The following is a 27,194-nucleotide window of genomic DNA, read 5'->3' as shown; positions in this document are numbered from 1 at the left end:
ACCGAATCCAGACACTTATCAAAAAAATAATCCACCACGACCAAGTGGGCTTCATCCCAGGGATGCAGGGATGGTTCAACATACGTAAATCTATAATTGCAATTCACCACATAAACAGAAGCAAAAACAAAGACCACATGATTCTTTCAATAGATGCGGAAAAAGCTTTTGACAAAATCCAACACCCTTTCATGATACGAACACTTAAGAAAATAGGCATAGAAGGGACATACCTAAAAATGATATAAGCCATATATGACAGACCCATAGCCAACATCATACTGAATGGGGAAACATTGAAATCATTCCCACTTAGAACTGGAACCAGACAAGGCTGCCCACTATCTCCACTTCTGTTCAACATAGTGCTGGAAGTCTTGGCTACAGCAATCAGACAGGAAAATGGAATCAAAGGTATCCAAATAGGGGCAGAAGAGATCAAACTTTCACTGTTTGCTGATGATATGATATTGTATCTAGAAAACCCCAAAGATTCAACCAAGAAACTCCTGGAACTGATAAATGAATTTAGTAAAGTCTCAGGATACAAAATCAATACACAGAAATCAGAGGCATTCATATACACCAACAACAATCTAATTGAGAACCAAATCAAAGACTCAATTCCCTTCACAATACCAACAAAGAAATTAAAGTACCTAGGAATATACTTAACCAAGGACGTAAAAGACCTATACAGGGAGAACTATGAAACACTGAGGAAGGAAATAGCAGAGGATGTAAACAGATGGAAATCTATACCATGCTCGTGGATCAGCAGACTCAATATCATCAAAATGTCTATACTACCCAAACTGATCTACAGATTCAATGCAATACCTATTAAAATCCCATCAGCATTCTTCACAGATATAGAAAAAATAATTTTACGCTTCGTATGGAACCAAAGAAGACCCCGAATATCAAGAGCAATTCTAGGCAACAAAAACAAAATGGGAGGCATTAATATGCCAGATATCAAACTATACTACAAAGCTGTAGTAATTAAAACAATATGGTATTGGCACAAAAACAGGAATATTGACCAGTGGAACAGATGTGAGAATCCTGATATAAAACCATCCTCATATAGCCATCTCATCTTTGACAAAGCAGACAAAAACATACGTTGGGGAAAAGAACCCCTCTTCAATAAATGGTGCTGGGAAAACTGGATAGCCACCTGCAGAAGGCTAAAACAGGACCCACACCTTTCACCTCTCACAAAAACCAACTCACACTGGATAACAGACTTAAACCTAAGGTATGAAACTATTAGAACTCTAGAGGAAAAAGTTGGAAACAGTCTCCTAGACATCGGCCTGAGCAAAGAGTTTATGAAGAAGTCCCCAAAGGCAATCACAGCAGCAACAAAAATAAATAAATGGGACATGATCAAACTACAAAGCTTCTGCACAGCCAAAGAAATAGTCATGAAAGTAAACAGACAACCTACAGAATGGGAGAAAATTTTTGCATCCTATGCATCCGATAAGGGATTGATAACTAGAATATACTTAGAACTCACAAAAATCAGGAAGAAAAAAATCAAATAACCCCATTAAAAAGTGGGCAAAGGACTTGAACAGAAACTTTTCTAAAGAAGACAGAAGAATGGCCAACAAACATATGAAAAAATGCTCAACATCTCTAATCATCAGGGAAATGCAAATCAAAACCACAATGAGATATCACTTAACCCCAGTGAGAATGGTCTTTATCAAAAAATCTCCAAACAATAAATGCTGGCGTGGTTGCGGAGAGAGAGGAACACTCCTACACTGCTGGTGGGACTGCAAACTAGTTCAACCTCTGTTGAAAGCAATATGGAGATACCTTAAAGCGATACAAGTGAATCTACCATTTGATCCAGCAATCCCATTGCTGGGCATCTACCCAAATGATCCAATGACACTCTACAAAAAAGACACCCACACTCGAATGTTTATAGCAGCACAATTCATAATTGCAAGGCTGTGGAAACAGCCCAAGTGCCCATCAATCCAAGAATGGATTAATAAAATGTGGTATATGTATACCATGGAGTACTATTCAGCTCTAAGAAACAATGGTGATATAGCACATCTTATATTTTCCTGGTTAGAGCTGGAACCCATACTACTAAGTGAAGTATCCCAAGAATGGAAAAACAAGCACCAGATATATTCTCCAGCAAACTGGTATTAACTGAGCAGCACCTAAGTGGACACATAGGTACTACAGTAATAGGGTACTGGGCAGGTGGGAGGGGGGAGGGGGCGGGTATATACATACATAATGAGTGAGATATGCACCATCTGGGGGATGGTCATGATGGAGACTCAGACTTTTGTGGGGAGGGGGGGAAATGGGCATTTATTGAAACCTTAAAATCTGTACCCCCATAATATGCCGAAATAAAAAAAAAAAGGATGAAATCCTGTCATTTGCAGCAATATGGATCGATATAGAACTAGAGGTCATTATATTAAGTGGAATAAGATAGGCTCTGAAAGACAAATATTACATGTTCTCACTCTCATGTGGGAGCCAAATATGTAGATCTTATGGAGGTAGGGAGAAAATGATGGTTACCAGAGGCTGGGAAAGGAAGACAGGAGAGGGAGAAATGAAGACAGGTTGGTTAATGGGTACAAAAATACAATTGGAAGGGACAAGTTGTAGTATTCAACAGTACGTAGGGAAATTATAGTTAACAATAATGTACCCATATTTAAAAATAGCTAGAAAAAAAGAATTGTAATGTTACCAGTACAAAGATAAAAGTTTGAGGTGATGGATATCCCAATTACTCTGACTTGATAATTACACATTGTATATAAGTATCCAAATATCACATATACCCCCAAATATGTATAGGTATGATACATCAATTTTAAAGAGACAAATTCCAGAGCCCAGGTCTTTTCTTCTGCCTGATACTAATCACTATTCATCCAATTTTCAGACAAGTTCAAAGAAAATTTCCCTGAAAGTAATTATAGGTTGATAGTTCACCTTGTCTATGCAGGTCAGCCTAAACTCCCAGAAGCCTGTTCTATTTTTCTTATTGGATAAAAAGAAGAAATATCTGCTTTCATTTCATTGCATGCATCAGTTAACTGGAGGTGTACAATGTACATCCTTAGCAGACATGTACTTCCTATAAAAATGCCAGTACTTTGTGACATAAACAATGGAGGAATGATATTTTAAGTATCTAGTGTATTTGAAAAATGTTTAGACCCCATTACAAATATGAATTTATGTTTTAAAGCTGTCAAGAAGATTTTCCAAATAAGTTTATTCTCAATATCTTTAAATGCTTAAATTTAATATTGACTTATTTGTAGTTCATCGAAAGTGATTTGTTATTAAAATTATCTTCTCAAAATCATGCTCTATGTTTTAAACTATTATTGCTAAGATAAGTAGTATTTGCTAAAAAGCAATGACTTACACAGGTAACAAGAAATCTTCAGATGGTTCTGAAAGCTGCCTTTAATTCAGTTCGAAATTGGCTATAAGTAGACAATTTCTTTTCAGAGTCTTGTGATACTCTTTTCAAATATGTTACAGTGTCAGAAGACAAGTCACCTTGTCATGGAATGCAATTTTAGGATCGACATAATCATATGGGTCTACTGCATAACAATAAGAAAATTCAATATATTTTACAGAAGTAATACTTTACTTCACAAAAATAAAGCTAATTAAATGCATCTTAGTTATTTCTATATTTTATTAGTACCATTATATTATATTTTCTACATAATTCACCATTTTTTGCTTCGAGTTTATTTCCTAAGAATTAGTATTACTTTTAATTTTCTATTTATATTACAAAGAACCAAATGAACCAAAGAAATATTAGATATCATAAACTTACTTTAGTACATGCCCAGATCATCACTAAACCTCTCCTCTAGTATTTCTTTCTCTTTAAATATGTCATGAAATAACCTTTATATATCCCTGATAAAGCCATATTGGCATTACTGGCTTTATTTTTTCCCATTTTTTATTTGTATATATTCATGGGGTACAAGGACAATTTTGTTACATTGATATGTTGTATTAGACCAACTTAAAAAAGCAGTGTGAGTGTTCTGTGGACTATGTTCAGATAACAGCTACATCATTCTGAAACTGTTAATAATGTACATCTTAATAGGAGGTACTTGATAAGAAAATACCAATTAAATTTAATACTTGTGTTTCCAACATTCGGGAGGAAGGGTTTGGCTTTGTATCGACAGACTGTCTTCACCTTGTAATAGCTGTGTGATTTGAGGTGATTCATTATTCCCTGAGATTATTTACTCATTTAAGAAATGGAGATGAACACCATTTTCTATAACATGGAGTGGTCTTTAGGTTGCAATGAAAATGGCTTATGTAAAGTACCTGGCCGATAATAAATAGTAAAAAATATTAGCTCTTGGATTTTACTAGGTACAAAACTATCCCAAGCAGCATTTTAGTCGTTGAACTTAGCTCTTAATGCCAAAAAGCATTTTTGCCATCTGTGAATAATTTTTAAAAAATAACCCAAATGTCCTAGCTCACTTTCATTTTGACTTACAGCCAAGAAAAGCAGTTCTATGAGTGTGAGATATGTGTGTATGTGTGTTAGAAAAAGGAATACATCCATTAGAGAAGCATCCATTAGAGAAGCATAACTAAGTTTTGACATATGTTTATGACATTTTGTACCTTTCATTTACATAGATGTTCTAGTAATTTGGCCCCTCAATACTGGGGATGTTGACTATCAGGTGTTTATTCATGGTATGCATTAAAAAATATAAGTACTGCATTATATATGGTACTACTTGACCCTGAGATATGAATATATTAATAGGCTCATTGGAAAATTGCTAAAAACTCTAAAATTCTATTGTAAGTAAAATAGAAGAAAGACTTACCATCACCTATCCTAGCACAAACAGTTCTAGTCCCGGCATGCTTTTTCTCTTCCCTGCTTACATCCAAGGATGACAGTACTTATGCAGATGCATTTTAAGGTAGTTTAGTGGCAGGATGACATGGATTTCATCCGCTCTGCAATCTTGTAACAGTTGCTGTATTATTCACCTTTCCATCCACTTTCCCTAGTGCTTAGAGATGCAAATTTGTGAATGGTAGGTTTGATATGTGGTCTGTACCATTATGTTAGGAAACAGAACTCCCTCTTCTCCCAAGGAGAATAGGCTTAAGACCTTGGCCTCATTAATATTGAGTTCCAGCCAAATAAACTCCAATGGGTTATGAAATCATGAAAGACGCTAAATCCCATTAGGTTGAAGTCTTCCAGCAACTCTGAGGCATTGGGTAAGAGGAGAAAAAGAATCAATTGTATGGAGAATACCTAACACACATGTTATCTTTTAACCTTTTGTTTTTACTAGGATAGAACCTTTCCAGAAGAATTTAATTATGGATCATCCTTCTTGAAAATATATCGTCACAACTGTGTCATTTGCAATAGCTTTTTCTCTGTGTATACTTTATGTCATGGATAATTTTACACTTTCAGTTAGATGCTGTACTCATCTAATAGGTAAATTCCAGACACACAAAAGGGTTTCATTACCAGGTTTGACAGTGTAAAAGCCAAGCAGAAAACAAGCTGGCAGAGACAGTTTCACATAAACCTCTGAGGATTTGAAAACAACATCACATTTGTTTCCTGCTACTTATCTGCCCCCCTGTGATCTTTGACTCTATATATGATAAAATATTTATAGCCAGAGCTCAGCATCCTTTCTTTTCTTCACTGTTGGAATAAGGTGTGTTCTGCTTGAAGCACATAGGAGAAAGTAAGATAATAGAAACATTAAAAATTTGAATAAATAACTTTGGGGGAGTGAAAAACCTAATCTGCTCAAAAATGAATTTTCTTTCATTCAAAGCAAGAAAACTATGACATAGAGGATTGCATTTTTGCAGAAATTATTTAGATATTCATCGATTGCAGGAAATCCTCTCTGGAGAAATTTCTTTGAGCCTACAGGACTATATGCTGTTTTTGGATTTCCTCAAATACAAATCGGATGCTATTTTGTTTTTCTTTTCAGGTAATAATAAAATTCAATTATTCATTGGGTCCCCATCAGGTAGGGGGGTGGGTGGGGGTGGGGAAACTCACAATTAATGGCGGTGGAGCTCACTGTATAGGGGAAGGGCAGGTTTGTAGCCCTGGCTTGGGTGGGGCAAAGGCATTTCATGTAACCAAAATGTTTGTACCCCCATAATATTCTGTAATAAAAAATTTAGTTATTCTTACCTTTTCTAATAGGAAAATATTGTGTTTGAATGTGTAGCCTCTATCTATGAGACATATCTATGAGATGATGAAAAGATTGAGCCTTATAGGACTGAACTATAATATTCTCATGCTAATGCTGTTTTCATATAAAAGACCAGTTTATAATGTGTTGATTTTTATTTTCAGAGCAACTATTCTTTACACTGAAAAACCAAGCAAGCAATTAAGTTTAGATACATTAGTTTTCTAGTCCAATAGAGAAAGCACTTAAAGTTTTTATTTGCTAGATGTCCTAGGTTCTAGCCCCACTGTACTTGCTTTTTGAACTTAATTGACTAAACTGTTCTGTACCTCAACTTCCTCATCCTAAACCCAAGGTAAGGACAGCAGATGCTCATACTACAGCACCCACTCACACAATATTAAGAGGATTAAATGAGATGATGTAGGTGTAAGAACTTTAGATACTCTAAGGTACTGCATAACATTAGGTTTAGAAAAGTCATTTTAAGTGTTTGAGTTATATAGAAATTATTAAATTTAATCTGATATGGAACATAGTGAAAGATAACAACTTAAAACCCAATTATAATGTCTCTGGATGGAGTATATTGATTCTCTGACCTCCACTGCAATGAGTCTACACCTATCCAAGCTGATCCTGCTAAGCTTAGATTTCTTAAGAGAAAAGATAAGACAGGAGAATGGTGGTCAGAGAGAGATAAGAAGGGGCTATGATGGAGTCCCTTTGCTATAATCATTTCCTCTCCCCAAAGCAGGGATTCTTAACTGGGGTTCTTAATTGTAGATCTCTGAGCTCATTTAAATGGACTTCAAGGATTCCATGAATTTGGATGGGGAAAAAATACACTTTTACTGTTATAAGACTTTAATAGGCAACAAATCCCAGTATATCGAAAGCATACCTGTAACCCAGTATACCTGTAACCAAGAAAATACAAACCTTGTAATATCACATTACAATTGCTGCAGACACCTTGCATTTGCACTTTGAATGCACGGCAGTTGTTAGATCTGCCATTAGACCTTATTACACTGCAAAGTCAAGAAATACATATAACCAAAACACATATTTTTAAATGTTTTGATATCTCTGTATCAACATAATTGGTTTCCTTTATAACCCTACGTATTTCATTTTATACATTTTAAAATATTATGTTGCCACTTGTGGTAACAGCAATTTCACTCCTAGGTATACATCCAAAATAACTTGAAAATAGGTACTCAAACAAGTCCTTGCACAGGAATGTTCATAGTGGCACATTCATACTAGCCAAAAGGTATAAATAACCCAATGTCCATCAACAGATGAATGGATAAATGAAATGTGATATAGCCATTGAATGGAATATTATTCAGCATAAAAAGGGATGAAGTACTTATATATGCTATGATGTGGATGAACCTCAAAAACATGCTAGGGGAAAGAAGGTAAACAACAATTTAATATATTATATAATTGTACTTCTATTAAATATCAGGAATAGGTAAATCCAGAGACACAGAAAGAAGATTGGTGGTTACCAGGGAACCACCAATCTTAGGGAACAGGGAGTCAGGAGTAAGTCTGATTAACAGGTACAGAGTTTTACAGGAGTGATGGAAAAGTTTTAGAATTAGATAGAAGTAGTAGTTATACAACTTTTTGAATGTACTAAATGCCACTGAGTTGTTCACTTCAAACTAGTTAATTTTATGTTATGTAAATTTCAGCTCAATATATAAACAAAGAAAGCACTGTGTCAAAAAATTGGCTCTTGGTCTTTCTGAGACTACCAAAGATGTTCATGGCATGGTAAGAGAATTAAATGCTTGATCTAAACCTTCCAACAGTTACATTGGCTCCTCTTCCCTTGATCCAATTGAAGGACTGGGGCCTGGCATTATTTAATGGTTATCCAATTATTTTTGGCATGCTAGAGTACCCCCCTAAGGCCTGAGGTTAAAATTATATAGGATCCTTAAGGTTTCACGCCTTAGGTTTAAGTCTGTTATCCATCGTGAGTTGATTTTTGTGAGACGTAAGAGGTGGGGATCCAGTTTCAATCTTCTGCATGTAGTTATCCAGTTTTCCAAGCACCATTTATTGAATAGAGAGTCTTTTCTCCAGTGTATATTTTTGTCTCTTTGTTGAAGATTAGATGACAACATAAGGATGATTTTATATCTGGGTTCTCAGTCCTGTTCCAAAGGTCTGTGTCTCTGTTCTTATGCCAGTAAATGTTGAGAAAACTGTTATAGATACCAGCCTAGGCAAAAAAGTTATGAATAAGACCCCTAAAGCAGTCATGGCAACAAGAAAAATAAATAAATGGGACCTGGTCAAATTAAAAAGCTTCTGCACAGCCAAGGAATCATTAGAGTGAATAGACAACATACAGAATGGGAGAGGATATTTGCATTCTTACAAATATCTCATAAAGGGCTGATAACAAGAATCTACATAGAACTTAAGAAAATTAAAAAGAAAAAAATTAAACAACCCCATCAGTAAATGGGCAAAGGCCATGAACAGAAACTTTTCAAAAGAAGACACAATAATGGCCAGCAAACATATAAAAACATGCTCAATATCTCTAATTATTAAAGAAATGCAATTCAAAACCACAATGAGATATTACCTAACTCCTGTGAGAATGGCCTTTATCAAAAAGTCCCAAAACGACAAATGCTGGCATGAATGTGGAGAGATTGGAACACTCTTACACTGCTGGTGGGACTGCAAATTAATACAACCCCTGTGGAAAGTAATTTGGAGATATATCAAATATCTAAAAATATAAATGCCATTTGATCCAACAATCCCACTACTAGGCATCTGCCCAAAGGAAAAAAAAGACATTCTATAATACAGACATCTGCACTTGAATGTTTACGGCAGCACTATTCACAATTGCAAAGATGTGGAAACAATCCAAGTGCCCATCAATACATGAGTGGATTATTAAAATGTGGTATATGTATACCATGGAATACTACTCAACTACAAAAAGCAATGGTGAACTAGCACCTCTTACATTATCCTGGATAAAGCTTGAGCTCATCCTTTGAAGTGAGGTATCACAAGAATGGAAAAACAAGCACCACATGTACTTGCCATCAAATTGATAACTAACTGGTCAACACTAAGGTGCTCACATGGTAGTAATATTCATTGGGTGTCGGACAGGTTAAGGGTGGTGGAGGTGGGTAAACTCACAACTAATGGATGCAGAGCATACTGTATGGGGGAAGGGCACACTTGGAGCCCTAGCTTGGGCGAGGCAAAGGCATTACATGTAACCAAAATATTTATACCTCCATAATATTCTGAAATTAAAAAATAAAATTATATAGGAGCAAGAATATAACTAATGAACACAGAGCCTGCTATCAAAACAATTCATATTTTCTATACATTTCTTATATACATTTAGAGATATATTCCAGAAATCAGAGCATGACTAGAAACTTCCCAGGTAAAGGTGATATTTAGCTATCACAACAAACTGTAAACTTTAAATGGTCACAAGCAGTAGATATTACTTTTTCAGTGGCAAGAGTTCTTCAGTGCTGTCATTTCTCCCATATATTATACCATGGGACCTACTTTAGGAATATCCTCATTCTAGGTGTAATGTTTCTAGAACTTTATTCTACTTCCTTTAGGTTATTTTTCTTTTTGATTCAACAAATATACTCTATAATATCCAGTGATAATATATACTGTGAAGGGAAAAAAAGTTGGTCTGAAATGAGAGGCACAGAAAGGTACTAGAAAAAGAGGTAAAGAAAAAGACATGCAACAGGTGCATCTGAAGAGAAACTCTAATGAAGTCAGTGAGGGTAATAGACAGCAGGGCCAACAGTAGCCCAGGCTATGGAGATGGCATGTACAAATGTCCTGAGGTCATGAATGTCCACAGAACAACACTGAAGGCCTGCTTCGCTATATCAGAGTCAATGAGGGAAAAGTGGTATAAATATAAGGCAAGGTATGTAGCCAGTGACCAGAATGCTTTCAGGCTACGATAAAGATTTTAGATTTATTGTTAGTCTGATGGGGAAGCCATTGGAGAGCTTTGAACAGAAGGTGCATAATCTAATCTACATTGTAAAGGAGTTCCTGAGAGTGACAGAAACACTGTAGGAGGGCAAGATTGAAAGCAGGCATAGAAGAGGCTATTTAGGTTGCACAAGCAAAGGATGAGAGCAGTTTGCATGAGGGTGGCATAGATACAGATATATTTTGGAAGTTCAGATGACTCATTGATGGGTTGACTATGAGGTGCAAGAGAAGGTATTTTGGCCTCAACAACAGAGTGGACAGGAGTACCACTTACTGAGTTAGGAGACAGGTGGAGAGGGGTACATATTATAGGGGTACAAATGTTTTTTGTTACATGGATCACTTGTGTAATACTTGAGTCAGGACTGTAAGTGTGCCTATCACCCAGATGGTGTTCATTGTACCCATTAGGTGGGTTTTCATCCATCCCCTCCCTCCCTGATAGATTTCTACTAAATTTTACTTCCTTCTGTGCATCTGTGTTCATCAATTAGTTTCAATTTAATAGTGAGTACATGTGGTGTTTTTCCATTCTTTAGATACTTCACTTAGGATAATGGTCTCCTGTTCCATCCAAATTGTTGCAAAAGGCATTAATTAATCCTTTTTTATGGCTGAGTACTATTCCGTGGCATACATATACCACATTTTGTTAATCCACTCATGACATGATGGGCATGAGGGTTCATTCCACATCTTTGCAACTGTGAAGTGTGCTGCAGTAAACATTCTAGTTCAGGCATCTTTTTGATAAAATGACTTCTCTTCCTTGGGCAAATCCCAGCAGTGGAATTGCTGGATCAAATGGTAGGCCCGGAAGAACCCTAGCAATATGTTTATATGGCCAAATATTTTTGCAAAATATGCAAAAGTAAGATATTTTAAACAATAACTTATTAAGACAACAGTCTCTTTTTCTTCCAACTTCTTGTGTCTTATTTATCTGTGTGTTGCTTGGAGTTGGGGTAGCTATGGTTATTTGGAGGCTCCAACTAAAAGGAAAAGTTGAGTTAGAAATGTATTTGGTTTGTAATTAGTGGGGTATATGTGTGTTTTTCACCCAATTTCCATTATAATTCAGTTTTTGCTAGTCATCCTAATGTAGAAATTGTTCCTAGGAATTCTCCAACACCTCCATATACTGATTTACCCAGCGTATGGTACAAAATGCAGACCTGAGGGCATATCGCAATATAAGTACATCTTGCAGAACTAGATGCACATTTGTGAAGGAAGTCTGCCTTTTATAATGCTTCCTAAGCTCTGCAACATGGGTACAACAATATGCTAAGGATGCTAAAATGGATGCTAAGGATGCTAAGGATTTTCAAAGATTCACAAATAGTTTAGGAAAGTTGGTAAGGTTTGAATGTACCATTTAACTGTAATAGGAAATGTTGTTTTTATGATGTCACTACAAGAAGTGAGAAATTAAACCTCTCTGGTTTGATTGTATGGTCAAATGTTGTTTTGAGCAAAATGAAAGTTGGCACTTTTGGTTAATGTGTCTTATACTGCTGGTTATTGACTCAATGTCCACATCCATAGCATAAGAACCCTGATTTTGTTGAGGCACAAGGTATCAAATAAAAGCACATATTTCCCAGCCTCTCTTGTAGTCAGGGATGGCCAATGGGATGTAGGCACAAGTGTTTTGGTGAGACTTTAAGGAATGTTCATTAAAATGATACAGGGGTTGACATGAGCCCTATTTGTCCTTCCCCACTTCTATTGCTTCTTGTCCAAAATCAATGTGGTGGCTGGAGTTTCAGCAGTCATCTTGAACCATGAGGTGAGAAAGAAACCCATGCATCCACCCCACTTCAGGTAGAACACAAAGATAGAAGCAGCTTGTGGTAGATTTACTGAGGTCTAACTGTTCACGAGTCCTTGTATCATGCCCTTTGCAACAACCCCCATCAAGAGGTGGAGCCTGTTTCCCACCTCCTTTAATCTGGACCAGCCTTTTGACTTGGTTTGGCCAAGAGAATATGGCAGGAGTGACAAAGTGTGAGTTCTGAGCCTAGATGTCAATAGTCCCTGAATGTTTCTATTCTGTCCCTTGGAAACCTTCTACTGTTATGTGAACTATCCTGTGACAGAGAATGATAAGAAATCATGTGGAGTGGGACCCATTTGTCTCAGCTGAGGACATTCTAAGCCACCTACAGCCAGGGCCCCAAATATGCAAGGGGATCCAGCCAAGATCAAGAAAACTAGTTACTCAACTTAATGCTGACTTCAGATGTAGGCAAAACATTAGCCCAAACTAGAAAATTCTCCCAGCTGACTTGTAGACTGATGAGAAATAGTTCATTCTTCCTGTCTTATGATGCTGTGTTTGGGGTGGTCTGCTATACAGCAGTAGTAGACCGGTAGAGAACCTGCATCTCTGATGACCACAGAGTCACCACTGTAGCTTGAGACTTCTTGCCCAAGGTCATCTTTTATAAGGGAGGGAGGAAAAATCCATCATATCTAAACCACTCTTATTTTCAGTCTGTCTCACTTGTCATCAAATAGAATTTCCAAGTGACATATGAATGACACATGTCTCGACTTTTCTGCAATCCCTACTCATCCTATATCTCCTATTTGTCACCTGCTTTGGCTTCTGTAGCACTTACTTGAATGTGTAACTTTTGCTGCACACCCTAATTTTCTGAAAAGGGGACGAAAGATGATCTTCCAGTCTCACTTTGTATTATGAGGCTCATTTAAATTTAGTGGATTTTCTCAAAGGAAGTATATTAGAGGAAAATCATATACTTTGCTTTGTAATTAGTTGCATATAGGATAGCATATTTAAAATAATTATTAATAAATCTAGTGAGTATTAAAAATACATAAGTGACAACCTATAAATTGAAATACACAGAAGTAATTAATAGGTTGTATCTTTAATCAAAAGTAGTATAACTCAATTTGATGTTTTTATATTTACTATTTTTAAACTAAACGGCAGCTTTCATCAGTAAAATTACCATGACAAAAACATATTTCAATTTATTAGTGCTGCTGTACTGCTGTGTTTTCAAAAAAAATTTTTTTAAAGGACACTTCTCTTATGGACACTTCTCACTCCTCTTTTCCCCAATACCTTAATTACACAAGAAACTCAAGCCTATGCTTTACATTTAGATACTTATCATTTCATTCTGCATCACGAACCTTTAACAAAAAAAGCACTAATACGTGCATGCTTTAGAGTGTTTTAGGCTCTGAAGATTCTTTTTAAAAGATAAAAGCTCTTGAAAAAAATCTAGAGAAGATATAATAAGAGTGTGTTCTTACATGTTAGGCTGGTTCCCCTGGATTGAATGCATACACATATGCACACCAAATTGCAGACACCAGCAATTACTGTGAGCTCAAGCAAGTCATTTTCTGTTTCATTAAGCTCTTAATTGCTGAGTTCAAGTTCTTGTCAGCTGGTTTGCTGTGCTAACCCTTGAACTATTGTATAAGGACTCAGCCTCATCTAATGAAGAATGACTGAGACTTACATGTCTATGATTGATAGGAAATGTTTCTGAAAAGCAAACCCAAAGGTGAGATGGGGGAAAATTCCTGTGCTGCCATATACAGCAAGAAATCTCAGTGAGGTCCAGTGGACACTGATAGAATGGGAGGAAGCTTGAGCAGATACTGTTTTGCCAAGGCTGGGTGTTTGTATGTAGGCGCTGGGGGGCTTTATTCATCAACAAATTTTGGTAGAACATGTCTCCTTGGTGAAGAAACAAGCTCTAAAGTAGCACCACCCAACAGAAACCTAATGTTGACCACAATGTGAGTCACAAATGAAATTTTAACTTTTCCATTAGCTGCATTAAAAAGGGAAAAAGAGGTGAAATTAATTTTAGTAATAGATTTTATTAAACCCAATATAACCAAAATTCACCATTTCTACATGTATCAATGCAATATTTCCATTCTTTTTTTTTTTCATAATTGGTGTTAGAAATCCAGTGTGTGTTTTAGGCTTATAGCACATCTCAATTTGGAGTAGCCGTATTTCAAGTTCTCAATAGCCACATGTGGTTAGTGGCTTCTGTATTGGGGATTGCAAGTCTAGAGTAACTCTATGATTTACTGTGATGATTTAAAGATCTTGAGAAGAACAACAGTAACTAGAGAGCAAAAGGATGAGATTTCAAACATAATGGATTAATGAATTTTCCAAGAAAATTTGATAGAATTATACTAGCAAGACAAAAGCTGACACCAATTAGTTGGGTTTTTATTTTAATTTTTAAATATGCCTGTTTTAAAGCAGATACTCTGAAGTGTAGAGGAAGTATGTTATTGGAAATGGGCTCATTTGTAACTAAAATAATTTGCAAGTAGAGAATTTGGGGGACATTAAAGTATGCCAGAATAAAACACATTAAGCTTTAGTTTAAACATTCCCAGCAAATAATAAAACACATTTATTTCTATTCTGCGGCATAGATAATAAAACATGATAATATAGGAAGTCTGAAGTGAATATAAAATGTCAAAATTAATAGCACAATTTTATAATCAGCTTCCAATGAAATTATTAGTCTTTAGGACAGAATTCATTTACATTAAAATTGATATGCAAGGATCTTCTCCAGAGTCAAATGAGCTCATTAAAATGATCTATAGATTCATTAGGTCACATAGAAAGTACAGAGGTCAGGTTGCATGTTAAGCTATAAAACCTCTAGACAAAATTTAGTGCTTGTAGAAAATGAAAAAAAAATCATGCTTTTTTTTTTTTTAAAGTTTAAGTAAAAAAAAATTAAATAGCTTAAGTACTCCTAACATCAATAAAACATTACAAGCATTAAGGCTGTCAAATTACCTGATAACTCAGTAATACTTGGAGTGTGTGCTTTTTAGGGTAGATTTTCATTTGCATTCCAGGACAGTATAAAATAAATAATTTGCACTAAACATAGATGGAAAAAGTTATACATTTAAAAAATCTCTGGTTATATAATGCTCATGAATTTATTGTAGAAACACTGGAAAACATAAAAGCACAAGGTATTTAATAGAAAAAAACCACTCAAGACATTGTTGACATTTTAGTCTACATCCTTCCAAGTTTAAACTAGCATAATTATTACTGCCAGGTCTTTGTGATATAATAAACTCATGTGGGCTTTCTTGTAGATCTGATTCTTCCAATAGATGTGATAACCCCACTCGGTACATGCATACCCACACACTTCCCCTCTCCTACACAGTTGTCTATTAAGGGTTATAGGGAGTTCAAGGACACTAACCTGAAGCTGGTCTGTCAGTGTATTCTGTCCTATCCTGTTCCTCCTCTCATTCCATCCCCTTCAATTATACCCCCATACCCTCCCCCACATAATAAGACCTCTGAACATGCTTTCTTCCAGCCAGCTCAGTGATTTGTAACTCTGCCTTATTTAGGAAGAACTGGTGCTTGCATAGAGACATCAATTACCAGCTTCAATTATTTACAACCCTAGAACAGTATAATAATCAGGAAGAGACATCATCTTCTATCTCTTACTAATATTGTTGGTACTGGATGATAAACATAACACTTTGGTTGTATTTTACTGAACTCTAATCTGTGCCTAGAAGAACCTACTTTCTCAGAACTACATTCAACAATAAATATTTATCAAGTGCTCCAAAGGCCAGACACTGGGCTAGGAAGTAGAGAGTGAATTATGCATGAATCAGACATGGTCCTTTGGCCTCACAGAAGTAATAGTTTAGCAGAGAAGATAGTTTGTAATCAATTAAACAAATGAATACCTAATTACACACTGGGATAAATGCTATGAAGGCAGTGGATATTGATGTTGAGATGGAGAAAACATTACCTATCTTTCTTTTTTCGGCTTTATTGAGATATAATTGCCAAATAAAAATTGTATATATCTAAAAAAAAAAAAATTGTATATATCTAAGTTGTGTAAGTTAATGTTTCCATAGACATATACACTGTGAAATAATGACCACAATCAAGCTAATCAACATGTTGGTCACCTGACATAGTTACCAATTTCTTTCTTAAAACAACACTACCTATCTTAGTTATTGCTCTGATGGTTGCCCATTTGAAAGACTAGTAAGAATTTAGAAAGTTTCCTACCCATTTCACCAGACTTGACCCTTTGCTCAGAAGCATATACCACTGGGGTGAAAAAGAAAAACACAACCACAACAACACAGTGATGGGCATCGAGAGTTCCTACACTAGTTTTAACAAACAACTTTCAAATGGCTTCCTAAGGTACAGTTATTTATGTGGGGATGCTCTTCCTTTAACACAAAGTAGAAATCCTTTCAAAGACTACCATGAAGGAAAAGGTGACATTAGAGAGCCTTTATTAAATTTCCTACTGCAATAGGGGAATTTCTCTCTTTAACTCTATTGTGGGTGTCCTGCCTATGAAGTTAATCTCAGATATGCTTAAAAAAGAAAAAGCTATAATCTCAACGTTTATGACAGCTTTTTTTGTATTAGGAAGAATGGAAACCTACAGAAATTTTTACATCTTTGTTTAGCAGAAGCATTACACTAAATGTCAATATATGCCAAAGTAGACTAAAAGTTTGGTTGGGAAAAGTCAAAGAGCTAAAGTCAAAGAGCCTCTGTGGAAGAGTAAAAGGAATTTGAGGATGGTGAATGGAAAACCAAATAGATCAGAAAGGAAATGATGAGAGAAGGGAGACATACAAAGAGAGACAGACAGACTAACAGAAACACAGAAAGTGAGGGTGGGAATAGAAGGAGAAACGAAAGAGAAATATATAAATAGGAAGACACAAAGAGAAAGAAAGAGGTGAGAGAGCCTAAGATAGACTGATACACACACATAAACACACGCACACAGAGGGCAGGGGGTGGGAGGGAAAACCAGGACCTAGAAAGGTTGGAGTCGATAATTCACACAGCCAGTGGGAATTTCCCTGTGGCTAAAAATGTCTGATGCTTCTCAAAATATTAATAACTAACATTGAATTTAAAGTTTTCTCTTATTGTCTGTTATAAATTACTCTCTGTAAATTGTAATAAACTCTGCCAGCAAATACTCCCCTTAGCATTAGGGGTGTTTTGCAGAAATGAAGGAAGAGACTTGATAACCAGCTTGGGGTGAGCAAGCTTGTAAGAGAGGATGCTACAGGACCCCAAAAGGCCTAGAACAACAAAGGGGAGACATGGGTTTCTCTGTGGACTGACTCAGAAATGATGAGTGGACCTTCATTTGTCAAATGTATTCTTGAGGAAAATATATGTAACATATAAGGCTATATATGGGAAAAAGAATTTCCATTTATTGAGTATCTACTAGCTATGCTTTATAGATAGTATCTCCTTCTTTACAATAACCCTACAATTCATTTTAGATACTTTAAATTTTTTTTCACATAGAAAAATCAAGCCCTAAGAAAGAGTTTCCAGATTGTGATACAGGAAGGGGGAATCCAGGAAAAGACCAGGAGTCTCCTTGAATTGTGTCAACTAAGCTGAGAGACCAGAGAGACAAAGGCAGCTGGAATTTTCAAGATGGAGTACCAGAGAGGAGAGAGCTGGAGAGGGCAGGAAGTGGAGGAATAAGGGGAGAGAAGGGTTAGAAAGGAAAGAGAGACAGACAGGATACCAGAGATTTGTAGAATGTCTCCCTCAAGTATTCAGCTGAGTAATGATGAGTTCAAGCATGTGATGAAACTACTTGAGGCTGACGAAAGAACCACCCAAACAATTTAGAGGTAACAATGGCCAGCCTTCACACAGGGCCAGCAATGGTCCTGCTTTTATCAGCAAGACTAGAAAGCCTGAAGGTTCATGGGTCGTTAGGTAAAGTATTCAGGAAGATCTTGACTCAGTATTCAGGAATAAGTACACTAGATTGAGCACTGCTCCAGTGGCACCTAAGAAATCTTCAAGAAAGGTTAAAAAAAAAAAAAAAATCAAACTGTTTTCCAAGTAACTTAACTGTGTCCCAGAACAAAGCTCAAGAATGTTTACAGGAATACAAAAATATCCAGCACCCAAAAAGATAAAACTCATACCATCTAGCATCCAATCCACAATTATCAGATGTGCAAAGAAAAAGGAAAATATGACCAATAAGAAAATATTAATAAATCATTTAATCAAAATCAATTGATAACTGACTCAGATACTAGAAATAGCATAAAAGGACTTTAAAGCACATTCCACATGTTTAAGAATGACCCAAGTCAATTGTCTAAGGAACATAATATGTGGGATGAAAAACTATACTATATGAGATTATTAATAGGTTAGATATTGAAGAATAAAAGATTAATAAACTTGGAGATATGGCAACAGAAACTATTTAACATGAAACACATGGAGAAAGAATATATTTAATAAAATAAATGAACAGTATATCGATGACTGTGGCACAACTTCAAGTGGCCTAATATAAGTGTAAGTGGATTCTCCAATGAAGAGAATACAGAAGAAGGAACAGAAAAAAACATTTCAAGATATGATGGTAAAATTTTATGATGATAAAACTTCCAAACTTAATGGAAAGCTTATATCCAGAGATGTAACAAGCTCAGTGAATCCTGTCAAAAATAAAAACACATCGAATTAAAAATTTTAAAAGTTTATTGTACATATAAAGGAAGTTCTAGAACTGGGAGACCTCGAACCAGAGTGGTAAGAGGAAGCTCAGAGGCATGGTGTTACAGGTTGGCTTACAAAGCAAAAATGAAGGTGTTTAACTTTGAAAATGATGAGTTATTGCCATGAGGGTTTCAAGATGGCTGAGGATTAGTTGAAAGTGATCATCTTATATCATATTTGGAAGGCAAATCAAGCCTTGTTTATAATTATCAGAGGTATTTACAAAAAATAATCTAAGTTTGGTTTATGTGGTCTAACTGGATTTGTCTGCTCAGGGGATTCTCAAGCCTGGTTTCCATCTTATTTCACATTAACTACTCCAAGCACAAGAAACGTGAAGAAAACTATACCATAACACATAGTAATTATATTGTTCAAAAATAGTGATAAAGAGTAAATCTTAGAAGAAGCCAGTGAGGGAAAAAAGACATGTACAGGGAAAAATAAGGATGATATAAGATTTCTCATCAGAAACAATGCAAACAAGACAGTAGAGCAACATTTAAAATACTGAAAGAAAAAAAAAAAAACCCTATCAGTCTAAAATAGTATGTCCAACAAAATATATCATAAAATTGAAGGTGAAATAAAGATAGTTTGAGACAAAAAATCCTTTATTGAACAAATAGAAAAGAAATAGATACAACCCTAACCATATCAATAATCACATTAAATGTAAATGGTCAAAACGCCCCATTAAAAGACAGAGATATCAGATTAGATAAGAAAGCAAATTCCTACCATGTGTTGCCTAGAAGAAACATGTTGTATAAATAGAGACAAAAAGAAGTTGAATGTAAACAATGGAAAAATATATACTAAAACTAACCAAAAGAAATTTGGAATGCTTATTTAAAAAAAAGTAGATTTCAGAGCAAAGAATATTACCAAGAATAAAACAGGTCATTTCACAATAATAAAGGGGAAAATTCATCAAGAAGTCCTAAATGTTTATATCCCTAAAAAACAAAAGAGCTCCAAAATACATATATCAAAAGCCGATAGAACTGCAAGAAGAAATAGACAAATCTACAATTATTGTTGTTGCAGTAATAATCAGTAATAATTTGAAAAAGGCAACCAACTAAAAAATGGGCAAAATATTTTAAAAAGATTCATCAATAGACATTTTATGAATATGTGCAGATAACAAGTATACACATAAAAATATGTTCCATATAGTCATTAGGAAATTGTAAAATGAAAACACAATGGAGTATTACAACAGTTTTACTATAATTGCTATAATTAAAATGATTAACCATACCAAGTGTCAGTAAAGATGTGGAGGAATTGAAACTCTTACACATTCTTGGTGGGAATGTAAAATGATATAATGACTTTAGAAAGCACTTTGGCAGTTTTATAAAATGCTAAACATATGCCTACTGTATGATTTAGCCATTTCATGCCTAGGTATTTACTCAAGAGAAATGAAAGCATATGTTCATACAAAGGCTTGTGCACACATGTTCATAGCAGCTTTCTTTATAATAGCCATAAAGTGGAAACAACCCAAATGTTCATCAACAGGTGAATATATAAACAACCTGGACTATATCCATACTATGGAATACTGTTTAACAATAAAATAGAGTGAACTACTGACACATACTACAGCACATATGAATCTCAGAATAAATTATGCTGAATTAAAGAGCTAGACAAAAAAAGCATACTGCACAAGTTCATTTATATAAAACTTCAGGAAATGCAACCTACCATATGCTTTCAGAAATAAGATCAGTGGTTGCCCGGGGACAGAAGTGGGGTAGACAGGGAGGGGCATGAGAGAGAGATTAAAAAAGACCAAAGGAAAACTTATACGAGTGATGGAAATGTTCATTATCTTGATTAAATTGATGGTTTCATGGTTGTATACAAATGTCAACATATATCAAATTGTACACTTTATATAGGGACAAGTATTTTTGTGTCAGTTATAACACAATAAAGGTTTTTATCATTGTTGTTTTGTTTTTTTTTAAAAAAGTAAATATTTGGTTCCTCCGTTGCACTTGCCACATTTCAATTGCTTGATACTTACATGGGGTTATTGGCTACGGTACTATTAGTGTAAATGTGAAACATTTCCATCAATGCAGAAAGTTCTTTCAGACAGGACTGCTCCAAGTCCTATACTGTATTTAACAAGTGAATGATAACTTTAAAAAACACACAGGGATTTTTATTCTTCTTATAAATGCTTCAGGTTTATCCATTATTTACAATACCCTTTAATATATGCAAAGTCTCTTACATATCATAATGCCATACCACATGGAAAGATTTTTGGTAGTTGGAAAGGTAGTTGGATCAACACAGGTTCTTTCTTTGTCTTTCTTTTAAATCACAACTTGCAACCATTTTCTGAGTATTCATTGACTTCTCTACTTCAAATGACCATTCAAATTATCAGATATTCCAAGTGGGTAAAATGATTCTCTATATCTAATCTCTCCTGTGAAACAGAGATAAAAGGAAACTTGCATACATTTGGGACACAATTCATACTTGTGAAATATATTACTAAACCACAATTGCTAGCATTTCTACCATCATCCTTAGCATGCCTTATGGAAACTGAATTTTAAATCATCAGAAATCCAGAAACAGGTAGGCTAAATTACCTTCCTGAGAGAGTGCTATTTTTAATTTATCCTGCACTTTCTCTTGATTTTTAAATAGTCATTTCCAAGGGCTAAATGACATCAGTTTTCCTTCCATATGAACCTGTATCTCTGCCTCTGCTCCAAGTTCTTGTCAGCGGTTAGATTAATGACCTTTCTGAGTGAGATCAATCAATCTTTTAAAATAACCAATAATTTCCCAAGCATAATTTGAGAGAACATGAGATTGATTGATGGATGGATAGAAAGAAAGGATGCTTTGTCCTCGGAAGTGTCTAGGTATGAGGAACTGCTCAAGATACAAGCCTATCTTATCACCAAGATCTTCAGCCTGGGATCAGTGAAGATAAAAGTGAGGATCACAAGGCCTAAGCAAGTTTGGACATTCACCCATGAAAACGCAGATCATCACTGAAGCAGTGACAGTGTTTGCTTTTGTTCTAGCTTTTGCTCTCACTTTTGCTCATGCCAGCCAGAACCTCGATTTGGCAGTTGTACGTGTTTTATATTTTTAAAGGGAGAAGTAACTATTAAGAACTCTGGTACAAAACAATTTCCAAACATAGAGTCTATAGGGAAAAGGAAAAGGAATTAAAAGTGTTCTTTGGTGGTAAAGAAATTGCTGGAGCCACTACCAGACTTTATCAGCAAACACCTTAATTAAGCGTTAATATCTTGGCAGGGATTCAGTGACTGTTGGCAGAGAACAAGGCCCCAGCACAACTGAGGGATTAGAAGGAAGCCTGGCAGCAATGTGGACGCTCTAAATAGTAGGGGCTTATTTGCGGGGTAGGGTACATCTAAGACAAATTGGGATTCTCTAGAAATGATGTGAAAGGCCTTGGTGTGGGGTAAGATAAGAGGCCTGGCTCTATCCTTTTTCTATCCCTAACCTTTTAGGTAACTGGGATAAAGTGAGTAATGCCTAGATCACCCTCCTTTTGACTATACCTTTTGCCATATGACTTTGGAGTTGCTCTCTAAAAGGTGAAGTATATTTCCCTACTCCATGTGACTGGCTCTGACCAACAGGCTGAGTAGACGCTTTCTACTCCAAGGCCACAGCTGGAGAGACCTTGTGTGTTTCCTCTTGTGCCCTTGCTCTACTGACTTCACCTTGAGAACATGCCTGGGCTAGCCTGCTGGAAGATGAGAGGTAAATGGAGCAGATCAGAATTGCCCCAGTCTTCCCAGCTAAGGCCAGCCTAGATCAGCCAACAGCCAGCCAGGTACAGCCATGTGAGCGAACTCAGACAAGCCAAGATTATAATATCTGAAAATCAAGATCTATGGCTTGATCAAAATCCAACAAACACTTACTGCAATATGCCACTGACGTTTTGTGGTTGTTTGTTATGCAGCATTATTGTGGCAGTAGATAACCAATACAGCAACTATGCTCTCTGAAAAGCTGGAAAATAAAAGAGTTTAACTAGCTGGACCCTCAGGTCCCATATAGCTCAGCTTTCTGCAATTGAACCAATATAAGGTCTTGGACTGACCCATCAAAATCTTTTCTCTGTCACCTCAGACATATCTATCATAGACTACACTGCCAAACCCTACATCACCAATTGTCTCCAGTTAACCTTATTTCTGTAAGGTACTCTGCTGGCAAGATTTGTGTCTTTACCTTTCAGATTGTCTGCACACTTGAAAGATGGGAGTGACAAATGTATGGCTCCATAAAACCCAGTGAGGTTTCAGTCTTGCTGACAGAGAACAGGGGAAGAAATGAACAGAAGAAGAACAAAGGAAGAGGGAAAGCAGCAGGGAAAGAGGCAATACAACATTTTAAAGAATTGTTCACACTCCTTTTAGATCACCCTTGAACCTGCCACTCTTTTTATTACCCCAGCCAACCTCCCTCAATTACATTATCTACACAGTCTCTGTAGGAATTTGAGCATATCTATCATGGTTAGCAATAGACTTTTGGATTAAGCTCGAGGAGGAGTGAGGTCTGGTCTCCACTCTGTTGGTTAAGAATGATGTGAACCTAGGGCAAGTTGCTTGACCCATCTTAGCCTCAATTTTCTCATCTATAAATTTAAGATTAATACCTGCCCAGACTACTTCAGAGGGTTATTTTGAGGAGAAAATGTGATAACATCTATAAAATTGCTCTAAAAACCCTAAGGTGTTTTATAAAATGCCAGGCTCTATCATGAAGACAACCACTAAGGACAAAGGTCTTTCTCAGGGCAGTAACAGGGCAACTAGTTAAGACCTGGGGAGGGAGGGGGGTCTCTTGAGGTCTTGCATGGAGTCTCCAATATACCTACTTCTTCGAGTAACACTAAGTAGGATCCCAATGACCTAGCAGAGAAAAAAGTCCTTCCTATTTCCTTTCCTGAAAGCAATAGTTTGAAAAATATCAGGCTACCATTGGAAGTAGCTACTCAAATATCCTGGCCTTTGTGTCCTTGCTTTAAGTCCTACCTTAGAAAGACATAAAGAAGTTTGGAGGCCAGCAATGATCCTGAGAGGAGCAGGTCTTCATAAGGCACAGAGCAAAGAGAGCTGAATGATGCAATGTACCATCCAACCCTCACCACCCAAGGGCATTCAGATGCCACACAGAGTTGACCTTGTTAGGGAAGATTCTAATAAGAACGCCCCCCCCCCACTCCCACCCCCCACCCGCTACTGTGAATCTGTTCACAGCAAGAAAACCAACAGACAGATGGCAATGTAAATATCAGGTGCCAAGTGTGCACTGTTTCTGCCATGCAAAAACCAGATAAAAAGTCAAAGAGAATCAACTTACTTTTATTATTGTCTCCATAACAAAGGCTAACTGTGAAACTAAAGCAGATCTGCCCATAAATAAAAATAGGAGCCCCGTTATTTTACCCAAGTCACTCTTTCATTCATCAGATGGAAGTAGGTTTTGATTGTTTTAATCTTGTGCAATAAAAACATCTGAATATCCCATAAATAAATTACACACACTAATGATCATTCTCTTAGCTGAAGTCCCAGAGGAATCTTCAGTATAAGCAAATATACCAAGTTCTGTTCAAACTGTAGACACTGTATTCGCAACCTTTGCTATTATATATGTGTCCCCTTTCATTTTTGCTCTCTGCTTTATACTCCTGTTGTAAAAAACTCACTCTCTCTTTTTAGGGCACACTTAAGTGATTTTCTGGATTTATGTACATACTTGGTCTTCAAATGTCAAGGCATCAAAAATGCCACCGATATCTAGGTAGAGTCATAAATGAACATTCTCCAAATCTGTTGAAAATATGATTCATACATGGGAAAAGGGGAATTAACAGTGGGTTTGTCGCTTGCTCACTCCCTTCTTAGGATGTCCCTGAGGAATTGTTAACCTAGACAAGAACAAACCTCTTTGAAAACACTGAGATGGGATTTACTAGCAGGAGAATAATCCAGAGTCTTCTAGTCTAAGGTTTTAGCAGGTTATTCCTGATATGCCTTGATTGCTTCATGGGATTAGCCTGGAATTTTTATGGAACACAGTCTGCTGGAGAATGGACTTTAGTCTGGGGAGGCTCCCTACTGTGTGACCAATGAAGTATAAACAAGTGAGAAGCCCTAAATCTAAATGGCTTCATCTGAACTAACTCATATCACACATTTATGTAGGGCTTGTCAGTTACGCCTAAAGCAAAGTACGTTCCAGTGCAGAAAAGGGGAGTTTTAGGAAGCTTCATTAGAGGTTCAAAGCCCCTTCAGAAATAGCCAATGGGATGCTGAGACTGTGTTTTGCTCATATTCTTTGCTCATATGTTTTGCCCATATTCTTCACCAGTTATTAAGTGATACATTGTGGAACAACAATGTGCCAGACATAATATCTATTCTTAAAGAATATGTAAAAGGTTAAAGGGAAATGCTCTAATTTCTTGGAGTCTATGGTAGGCTGAAAATTGGCCCCTCGAAAGATATTCATGTTCTAATGCCTGGAACCCATAAGTATTACCTTATATGACAAAGACTTTGCAGGTATGATTAACTCAAGGATCTTTAGGTGAGGGGATTATCCTGGATTATCCTAGCAGTCCCTAAATCCCACCACATGTATCCTTATGAGAGAGAGACAGAGGAGATGACATATAGAAGAGAAGGCAATGTGAAAAGAGAGATTTCTAGATGCTGGCCTTGAAGATTGTAGTGATGTGGCCATGAGCCAATGAATGCTGGCAGCCACCAGAAGCTGGAAGGGGCAAGGAACAGACCTTCCCCTAGATTCTCTGGAGGGAGTGGGCCTCTGCTGACACCTTATTTTCAGTCCACTGATATTGTTTTCAGAATTGTAGCCTCTAGACTGTGAGACTATATTTCAACTTTTTTAAGCCATCAAGTTAGTGGTAATTGGTTACAGACACCAGTCACAGGAAATTAATACAAAGCTTAAAGATGCTAAAGCCTAAAGATTGAACAAACATTCATTCATTAAAAGGAAACAAAAACCCAAGGAAGCAATATGGCTATTTCCAGAATAAATAATTTATGCCTAATAGCTCACTCAAATGGCAAAACTGGCCTGTGCTCCTAATGTAAGAACTAGACCATCATTTAAGCTCATTAAAAGCGAGGACTTTTTTGATTACATTGGTATCACTAGTATACAGATATTCACAGACATTTAAAATAGGTTTAATGAATGGATAAATGAGTTAAAGTATTAGCAGATGAAGAGCTTGAGAAAAATATCAGCACTTATTGACTAAATGCATAGGTAGGTGGATTATGGATCGAATAGAAGATTGGTAGACCATTTTGACTGTCTTCCTGATGAAAGGCAACATCGACATCACAGCAGAACTCCTTCACACTTATAAGATGTGTGTGATGGAACCACCATCTTGAATGATGTTCCAAACCAGCTCAAGGTCATCCATGTTGTGACTTCAGCCTGTCTAATCTTGCCTTCGGGGTAACAGTTGGCAAATCCATAACACTCAGTGCTAGCTTTTCTTTTGTTTCCATGTCACTGTCAAATTTCTAGTTTTGCTTTCCATGCTACTGTGATTTGGCTCCTGCTTTGTAGTTTGAGCAAGATCAGCTAATTTCAGCTATGCTGAGAGACTTTCAGTTTGCCTATGGCATGAAATGCTGAAGAAGGTTTAAATAGCAGGTGAATGGGGCTAGAGAGAGAACCATAGATAGGTACTTTCTTTCCAAGCCATATTCCTGGACTATGCTCTCAGTATTTGATATGAAATGAAGTTATCCACAGTCAAAAGTAAGTAGGACATATATTATAAAGCTAACTATACGTAATATTAATTGTCTGACATTAGGGCTCATTCATTCTTTTTCTTCTTTCAATTTCATGATTAATTGAAAGCTGTCAGTACCATGTTATTTCTTACTAAACTGCCATCATTTAGTCAAAGGCTTAAAATGGTGCATTTATCTTTCTATATGTCATTCTTCACTCTGAATGGCAATACATCAAAAAACAATTTTCACTTTTAATATATGAAGCACATTTGACATATTACATGCTTGTTCTAAGAAGATAGACTGTGACATTGGTGACTCAGTTTCTTCATGAGATAAGAAATCCCACAAGAAGGAAAAAATCATCTACAGTTAAGTTAAGGCAACAATAGATGGTCAATTTAAAATATGTAACTCATC

General features: G+C 36.3%; 1 protein-coding gene across 2 annotated transcripts in view; it reads right to left on the bottom strand.

Annotated features, from left to right (window-relative positions):
* Window positions 1-27,194, bottom strand: part of PAK5 (p21 (RAC1) activated kinase 5) — a 284,351-nt gene that overhangs the window by 169,003 nt on the left and 88,154 nt on the right. Inside the window, exon 1 of one of the 2 annotated variants that reach the window (XM_012780806.3) lies at window positions 4,908-5,773. The exons of the other annotated variant lie outside the window; for it this stretch is intronic. The gene's annotated coding sequence lies outside the window, so the exon portion shown is untranslated. Of the gene's footprint in view, window positions 1-4,907; window positions 5,774-27,194 lie in introns of those variants that run through there. 2 annotated transcript variants of the gene reach the window in all.

The sequence above is a fragment of the Microcebus murinus genome, chromosome 16 (assembly GCF_040939455.1).
Source record: "Microcebus murinus isolate Inina chromosome 16, M.murinus_Inina_mat1.0, whole genome shotgun sequence".
In the NCBI taxonomy this organism is placed as follows: domain Eukaryota; kingdom Metazoa; phylum Chordata; class Mammalia; order Primates; family Cheirogaleidae; genus Microcebus; species Microcebus murinus.
This window is presented reverse-complemented; position numbering and strand designations above follow the sequence as displayed.